We start from the raw sequence: 8,599 nt of genomic DNA, 5'->3' as shown, positions 1-8,599 counted from the left end.
TGACTCAAGCTGCTTTATTTGCATTTGAAGTTTAGTCATTTCTGCAGATCCCAATGGAGTTTCCAGCAAATTGGAATGCTGAACTATTGCTGCAATCATCTCATCTTAACTCACTTTAGGAGGTAGTTTCAATTCCTGTTGTCTACTAATTTCCACAGTTTGGACTTTTGTGCATTTTATACAACTCCAAAGGTCGATTCTCACATTTCCAAAACACCCTTTGTGACTGCAAGAGCGAATGTTTTCTGGAGTTCTGTTTACCCACCAAATCAACAGACGAAAAAAGAGACTCTAAAACTTGACACTGGCTGTCTAAATTCCGTAAAGGCCCCCAATCTGTTATAGACCATGCCCAAACCCTCAATACATTTTTAAGCAGGTACTCCAGACTTAAATATGATTATTTGTTGAAGGTTAGTGCATAGTGGCTATTCCAGGAGTGAATTAGCTGGTCAGACTGCCGAGTTTTAAACAGACTTTATTTACCAAATTACGGAATGAAGCACATGAAACTGAAAATGGAATATCCAACTAACTTACCTGATCCAACCAAGAAGCTATCCTGACTTTAGAATGTCGTTCCAAAATCCTTGCGAGAATTCCAATTAACAAATGCTTTATCACAAAAAGTAAATCTGATACAAAAAGCTTACAAGTTATGAAGTCGGAATAGAAGGGGGGGAGAACATCCAATTTCAACAGTGACCCTAACTCAGCTAAGCCTCAAACTGAATCAGTCTGCCCAGCTAGAAAGTTGGCCACGTCCTCTTGATTATACTAGTTTTTATTTAAAGACTTGAAAGCGTTCTGGCTGAGGCATTACCAGTTAGGTATAAACAAAAGGACCCGAAATGAACCTTTCAAAACTCAGACATATTGGAATCTTGAGTCATTTAGAACCTCAGTGAAGAAGAAAATTCAAGGATAATATAACTTTGTAAAAGGACTGGCTTTGTGACAACATGTGCCACATTTGGCTGTGGACTGAATACAAACAATGTAAGTCTTTCTGCTTTGAAGCCAATAAAGTGTGTTAATGTGTTTGTGAATTTTTATTTTAAAAAGGTGCTGAAGCACATTGAGTGTTGAAGATACAAAATTGCCTCATGAGGTCAATTAAAGGAATGCCCAGGCAAATCCACATTTCCTGTGTAATGGAGTGCCAACGTAGCCTCTGGAAATATATTGGCTAGTGCCTGTTCTAGTCGAGGAGTGATCAGCACGGTAACAACATCTGGATTGTGGTTTTTGAGGGTGGTGGTGGTGGAGGTTCAGGCGGTACAGTATTGCAAATGAACAATGCCTGTTTGTTCAGTGACTATGATTGATGTCAGTCTCCATGGATCTTAATGATGTCACTGGATGGTTTCCCTCTCCTATTAGTAAGGGGTTTCTTGCAATGCTTTATGCCATTGTATCAGCAGATGCATCACCTCCGCCACTAACAGGGATCAGCAGCTGCAGAGACAGGAAGAGGAGAGGTAAACATTTGAGAATACTCTGGAATATTCCATTAATGGATCAGAATCTGCAAACATTCGACTGGAATGCTGCAACAATGGACAGAGGGTGGTCCTCGGGTCTTTTCTATCTTTCCTGGCATTGGTCGACATTATTAGATCGGATATACGGTGTACTGGTGATTATTCAGACAGGTTACTATCCCATGCTTGCTATTGTTGGTGTTCCTGGTAAGTATCTCCATCTCTATCCATTTACTAATCCCATAAACCATGGCGAACTTCCTTGCTATTTCTGTTATCTTTATTTGGCTAAGATGGAAAATGTTGTCTTCAGTTTCAAATGCAAATTCCATTCATTATCCACAAATTTCAGAACAGTCCACACCCTCGCCATCACAAATACCTGAGAACAAGTGTGTTCACAATCCCGAAGTACATTTTTACCCAAAATTCATTTATGTCTCGGTATTCTGTCCATCATCAAACCTATCCACTATCAGCTCGATAATATTCCCAGTCACCATCTTGGCATCAATGCTGTCTCTTAATAAACCATTATTCATGCCTTTTTGATTACAGGTCCCCTCGAAGTATGATTTGAGTTGCAAATATTTTGATCACAACCTTGTTCTTGTCTCTAAAGTAACCTCATGACAGGGAAGCTGTGTCAGAGTATTACTGTTGCAAGAAGTGTAATTCAGAGGCACATGTTATTACAGATAAAGGCACTGTTTCACATCCTACCACAAATTATGTCAGAATGTAAACTCAAATGACAGGAATTGAAAATAAAACCAAGTTTCACTAATTATAAGCATAGCATCACCAGCATTTAGTCCATAAATTTATCTATTTCACTGATGTCGTTTGGAAAAGAAATCTAGCATTATTACCTGATCTGGCTAAGGACTGACATCAGACCCACGGTAATGTGCTTGGCTCTGTACTACCATCGGGAATGACCTCACAGTAAATTTTCAACAAATACTGCCCCTGTCAGCAATGCAGACATCCCATGTAATAACAAAAGTAAAGGTTTTGCAAGAGATCAGAATCAATAAGAACGAGGAAGTGCCAGAGAAATTGACCAGATTTGGCAGCCTCAGATCGAGAGAAAAAAATGGCATTTTCAGTCCAATGACCAGGCATCAGAACTAAATGCCGCTGGGAAATATTGTGATTGATGTTGGTGACAGGGACGTCTGTTGTAAAGGGGAGAAGGACTGAGTAGAATAGCTAGAGAAAGGGAAAGATAGAGGGAAAGAAGCAAACAAACGGATTTTTGATGATTAACTGGGATGGAAAACAAACAAGATTTACCTTATTTATTTTTCTCCTGTTACCATATTACTGAAAACTGTGACCATGTAAGGTATACATCAAAGTCACTGTTTAAAGTGAGTTATGTCGCTTTGTCTCTCTTCCCTGAGTGTAAACAAGTTCTTTTATTCATTAATGGGATGCTGGGCCAGTAGTTAATTCCCTTTCCCCATTGTCCTTGAGAAGGTGTTTGATAGCTGTCTTGCTGATCAGTGCAGTCCGTGGGCTGTACGTAGTCAGTGCTTAGTTCTGTCCGGTTTCATTTCTTTGAGACTTTATAGTGACTGATAAATCTGAATGGCTGGCTTGGTCATTTCAAACTGCAACTGAGAGTTAACCACATTATTGTGGGTCTGGAGTCACACGTAAGCCCGATCAGGTGGAGATGTTGGATTTCCTTCCCTGAAGGGCATGGGCTGCCAGGTAGGACAATCGACAATGGTTTCATTGTTTTATTTGATTCCTAATTTCTGATATTTTATTGAATTCAAGTTCCAACTTTTGTCGAGGTGGAATTCCAATCCGGGGTCTGGGTCATTACCTGGGTCCATGAATTAATATTCCAGAGATCATATAGCTAGTCCATTGCCTCCTCAGCATCTTCAACCATCTCCAATGGCAATGGTGATGATGCTGTTGGAGTGGCTTTTCTTCATAAGGCAAAGAAATGATTTGGCAAAACATACCATCCTTCTCATTTTGTATTTATGAGAAGGCGAGATAATGGGAAGTGCTCCTGGTGAAAATGAGCTGGATGTCCTTGGTCATGAATCACTGACAGTAAATTGATTGCAAAATGATTAAAGTGCAACAGTGAAGCCACCTTCTTGCATTTGTAGAGTGTTCTTGAGATAGTATGTGGGACACTGTGAACAGATTTTCTCTCTTTTATAATGAATAATTTCCTTGCTATATAGAGACAGAATAAAGGAGTTTCAGCAAACTAAGCCTTGCAGTGATAGTACCATGAGAAGAATGTGAAGGAAATTAGTGGTTAATTTGTAACTCTACAAAAGAATTAAAACTGATTGCGTTAAAACTTGAGCGTTATGGACTACCACTCATTTTTTCCAAAATAAAACGTTGATAGCGTAGAATATAATGTGTATTCCTCAAACACGTATTCACACTTGGATAAATATATAGATAGGCAACGTTAAGAACGATATGGGCCAAGTGAAGGGAAATGGGCTGAGCATGAATGGACATTTTGGTCAACATGAACCATTTTGGGATAAAGGCCTGTTTCCGTGCTGTAGGACTCTGTGACTCTATGATAATTTACATAGTTCAAAGTTTGTGAGAAGATTTGTAGCTCGGGTGCTCGTTGCTGTGGTTCTGTTCGCTGAGCTGGATGTTTTTGTTGCAAACATTTTGTCCCCCATCCTCAGTGCTTGGGAGCCTCCTGTGAAGCGCTTCTGTGGTGTTTCCTCCGGCATTTCTCGTGGTCTGTCCCTGCCGCTTCCGGTTGTCAGTTTCAGCTGTCCGCTGTAGTGGCCGGTATATTGGGTCCAGGTCGATGTGTTTGTTGATGGAGTTTGTGGACATATATCCTATGTTGCACTTCGAGCGGAAAGTATTTGGAGAAATTCAAAAATTCACTGCCTGAAGTAGTGCGACCTTATGTGGATAAAAAGAGAGTTAAAACAGCAAATTTATCAGCTAAAGTGGCTGATGATTATCAGTCGGTCCATAAACTCAGTTTGGCTTCCAGAATCTATTTCAGTCCATGAGGGATAGAAATTGGAGCTGTAAATATATTCCTTACTTTAAAAACAGAAGGCTGGCTGTGACTCCGGATGGATTCAGCACTCAAAACCCTGTGGTGACTCTGTAACCCAAGTAGGGGGCGTGGCCACGTGGCATCCCCGTCGTTTTTATTGTATTGACTCCGGATGGATTCAGCACTCAAAACCCTGTGGTGACTCTGTAACCCAAGTAGGGGGCGTGGCCACGTGGCATCCCCGTCTCGCACCTCGGAAGTGGGTCGAGGAGGTCACGTGATGCTCCATTTCGCGGGCAAAAGAAGGTCACGTGGGGTCGGACAGCTAGGAGTGCGATGAGGCGGGGAATGGAGTCAGACTAACACCCAATCAAAAGATAATTCTACCTCAGTGTTTATATGACGTTTTTTATTGTATAAAAGACTGGGGCAGGGACAAAACGAGGTCTTACTTTTTGAACTGATACACTTTGAAGTTTGTCAGGGACAAAGAGGTTTAGACCCAGAGCTCTGAATGCTTTGTTCACTTACTGTGTAAAATAAATTAAGAGTGTGAGACCGAATATCTTCTCCTATTGCTTCATTTAAAAGAACACGCAGGACTTGGCTCACACATAGAAGAAAGTAAGTTTGTAGATTGAGCCAAAGTCCAACAATTTGGTGACCCCGACATGATGAAGACGGAGAAGTGACGGAAAGAGAGAAAAATAGAAACAACGGACAACTGACGTTTGATGACAACAACAAGCGGCGCCGCATAAAAAAAGGTGAACAGACGCCTGTTTACATCAAAGTTCTGCAATTGGAGATACTAAATTGATTGTTGTCATTATACTGCAAGTGTCCTAGTAATAGTAAGTGGACAAAGCATTGATAAGGTACGTACGGGTTTAAAGTCCCTTGGGGTTAGAGTCCCCATAAAAGCAACAAAGTTTGGTACGTACGGGTTGAAAGTCCCTTGGGTTTAGAGTCCCCATAAAAGCAGCAAGGTATGTACGGGTTTAAAGTCCCTTGGGGTTAGAGTCCCCATAAAAGCAACAAAGTTTGATACGTACAGGTTTAAAGTCCCTTGGGGTTAGAGTCCCCATAAAAGCAACAAGGTACGTAAATGTGAGGAGGTTTAAAGTCCATTGAGCAGGATCTCATAAAAGCAACGCTCACTACTTTTGATGTATGATTGATGTTTTGTAAGTTTTAGAAATTATATTGGGGAATGTACGGGTGGAAGAAAAGCCAGTAGCGTTTTGAAGACCAAGACGGTGGTGTTTCAGTGAGAGAGAGTTGGTAGTGGAAACCTAACGGTGACAACGAAACTGCTGATAAATCTCGCTGAAAGGGTCAGTTGCTTGGGTGTATTTCATCCAAACTGACCAGCCACCGGCTTTGTCTTTGATTGGGTTGGTTGTTTGGTTATATTTATATCTAAACTAACTGACTACTCGATGGGAGGATTAAAATAAAAATACATAAAATGGAAGGGGAGTTTGATAAAGAGTGTGAAGAATATGGAGGATGTTCTTCCAATTTAATGTTGCCTGTAAAACAGCAGTGGGTTAAAGCCAGAAGTCAGTTAGTCAGTGGGCTTGCAAAGAATAAACAAAAAGCAATGATGGAGAAGTATGATAAGATTTGGGAGGAATTACAGAAACAAGGCAAAGTCCCTAAAGATTGGGAGAAGAAGAAATTGTCACTGTTTTTAGGAAAAGCAGAAGAGCAAGCTAAATTAGAAGTAGAAGAGCACATGAAGGGAAATAAAGGGTCAATATTAGTTAGAAGAAAGTGCACAAAAGAATGCAGGGAGAAAGAAGAGAATGCACAACGTCATGTTGTGCATTCATCTGCACAACATGATGTTAGCCTGTACGGCGGTAGAAACATTACAAAAGGGAGTAGGTGGTACCTTTACAACAGATTTGACAAAGGAGATAGGAAAGGCAGGACCATCTGCGCCATTATATCCTAAATTGCCTGTGGTACAATCACCGCCTCCATATCCTGTAATACAAATGCCACTTATGTGTGTTCAAGAAAGGGTGTTAGACATGCGAAAAGTAGGAACAAGAGAATACAATGTCGTAAAACAGAGACTGGCGGAGGCTGTAGAAGAAAGCATTAGAAAAGTAGAAAAATTAACATTAGAAGTTGATCAGACGGTTAAGGAAGCGGAGGAAGCAAATAGGGTGACAATGATGCATAGTAGGAATAAAGAACAGCTAAAACAGGGGAGATGTTTTCCAGTGCAGGAGCCAGATGCTCATTCAACACCATATAGTGCTGAGAATGAAAAGAGGGGAGGATTACATGATTCAGGTCAGTTATTGGATGATGGGTTCTCAGACAGAAGGAGGAGAGATTTGAGGGAAGAACAGGATAGAGAGAAATTGGATGAGGAGGAGTCTAAAAGTAGTATAGATATTGAGGACGAAGAATCCCTGACAGACAATGATCCAAACACCTACCTGGTCACCTTGAAAGGCTCACTCACAATGCATACTGAACATGGCCCTCCACTGAAGCCCCTCCCTGAACTAAGTTACGACTTGCGTCAAAGAGACACATTATGACAACGTATAAAGTATCAGCACCACCAAATGCCATTAATTTACAGAGGCTCTTATCTGGGGAATGTCTATCAGCCTTTTACATTTACTGACATGAACTGTATCCTGGATAAAATGCCCCTACCCATGGAGGGGTGTGGGCACTGGATGGTAAAGTTTTCTCAATATACACTAGGGTACGAGTTAGCCATGGGCGATTGGAGAGCGTTGCTGGGTAAGCAATTGAATATGTGGGAAATACAGCAGATTGAAGCGTCTGCGGGGACCACCTTATTACCTGATTCGGACCCGTTTGTGCAGCATGCCACCAGTGTGGGAAGGGCAATGAGGGATAGGTTTCCGATTCCACTGGGAGCGATGCACTCACTCACCTTCATAATGAAGGAGGGTGAGGATATGTCTGTCTTTTTGGCTAGGTGTAAGGACACGTGGGCAGATACTGCGGGGAGCCATCCAGGGTCAGGTCAGCGACAGACCACGTTATTTAGGAATGCCGTCATGACAGGGATGCCAAAGGAAGTAAAAGAGGCAATGGAGAGTAATCCTGACATCCCAGGTTGTACTACAGAACAGTGGGAAAAACATTTGACGCATCACATGAAGCGTTACAGGACAAAACAGGATGAGGATAAACAGAGTAATGAGTCAGCTAAAGTGCAGTTGCTGAAGTTACAGATCAATGAGGCTAGAAGGAAGGCTAATGATACGAAGAAGGCCTCCCAAAAGACGACTAATCAGATGGTTCAGCAGCCATTGCCACAAAACAATTCGCCAAGTTTAGATCCAACACCTGATTGAATGCCACCCTATCCCCAATATGGGGGCAGACCAATAGGTGTACCAGGAGGAATGCGTGGTAGAGGAAGGGGCCGCGGAGGATTTAGAGATCAGCCACTCAACACCTGTTTTGAATGTGGCCAACCCGGGCATTGGAGAAGGGATTGTCCCATGTTCTGGGGAACCCAGGGAGGCCAGGGATTGATCCGAGGACGGTATCTCCGTGCAAGTCAGCCTCCTTTTCAACAGGCTGTTCAGCCTTATCAAGTCCCAAATGCAGCTGCAGCCCCGGTGCAAGGACAGTACCCCCAAACTATGCTGGAAGGGCAGGGGTATGAATATTGACGGGGCCCGAGAACGCAGGGGCATGTGGGGTTGGCAGACCCCTATATGCAAATGAGGGTAATGGACAAGAATCTGTATTTTTTGGTTGACACGGGTGCAAGATTTTCTACCATCACTTGTGATATACCTCGGTCAAGCATGTCATCCTCTAGCGTCCAGTTAGTAGGGTTCTCGGGTAAACCAGAAAATCTGCCTTTGACATCGCCACTGATCACATCAGTGGCCGGACAGACCTTTCGTCACCAGTATATTTCATCACCTGCATGCCCCGTGAATTTGATGGGACGTGACTTGCTGGTGAGATGCGGGGTTTCGGTTTTGTGCGGACCAGACGGACTGGTGGTGACTTTTCCAAATGGCCGTTCCGTCAACTGTTCTATGACAATGATTCACTCTGGATCCCAAATTAT

The sequence above is a fragment of the Chiloscyllium plagiosum genome, unplaced genomic scaffold, assembly GCF_037043375.1.
Source record: "Chiloscyllium plagiosum isolate Xiang-an unplaced genomic scaffold, Cpla_swu_hap1 HiC_scaffold_9, whole genome shotgun sequence".
In the NCBI taxonomy this organism is placed as follows: domain Eukaryota; kingdom Metazoa; phylum Chordata; class Chondrichthyes; order Orectolobiformes; family Hemiscylliidae; genus Chiloscyllium; species Chiloscyllium plagiosum.
Note: the sequence above shows the minus strand (reverse complement) of the source record.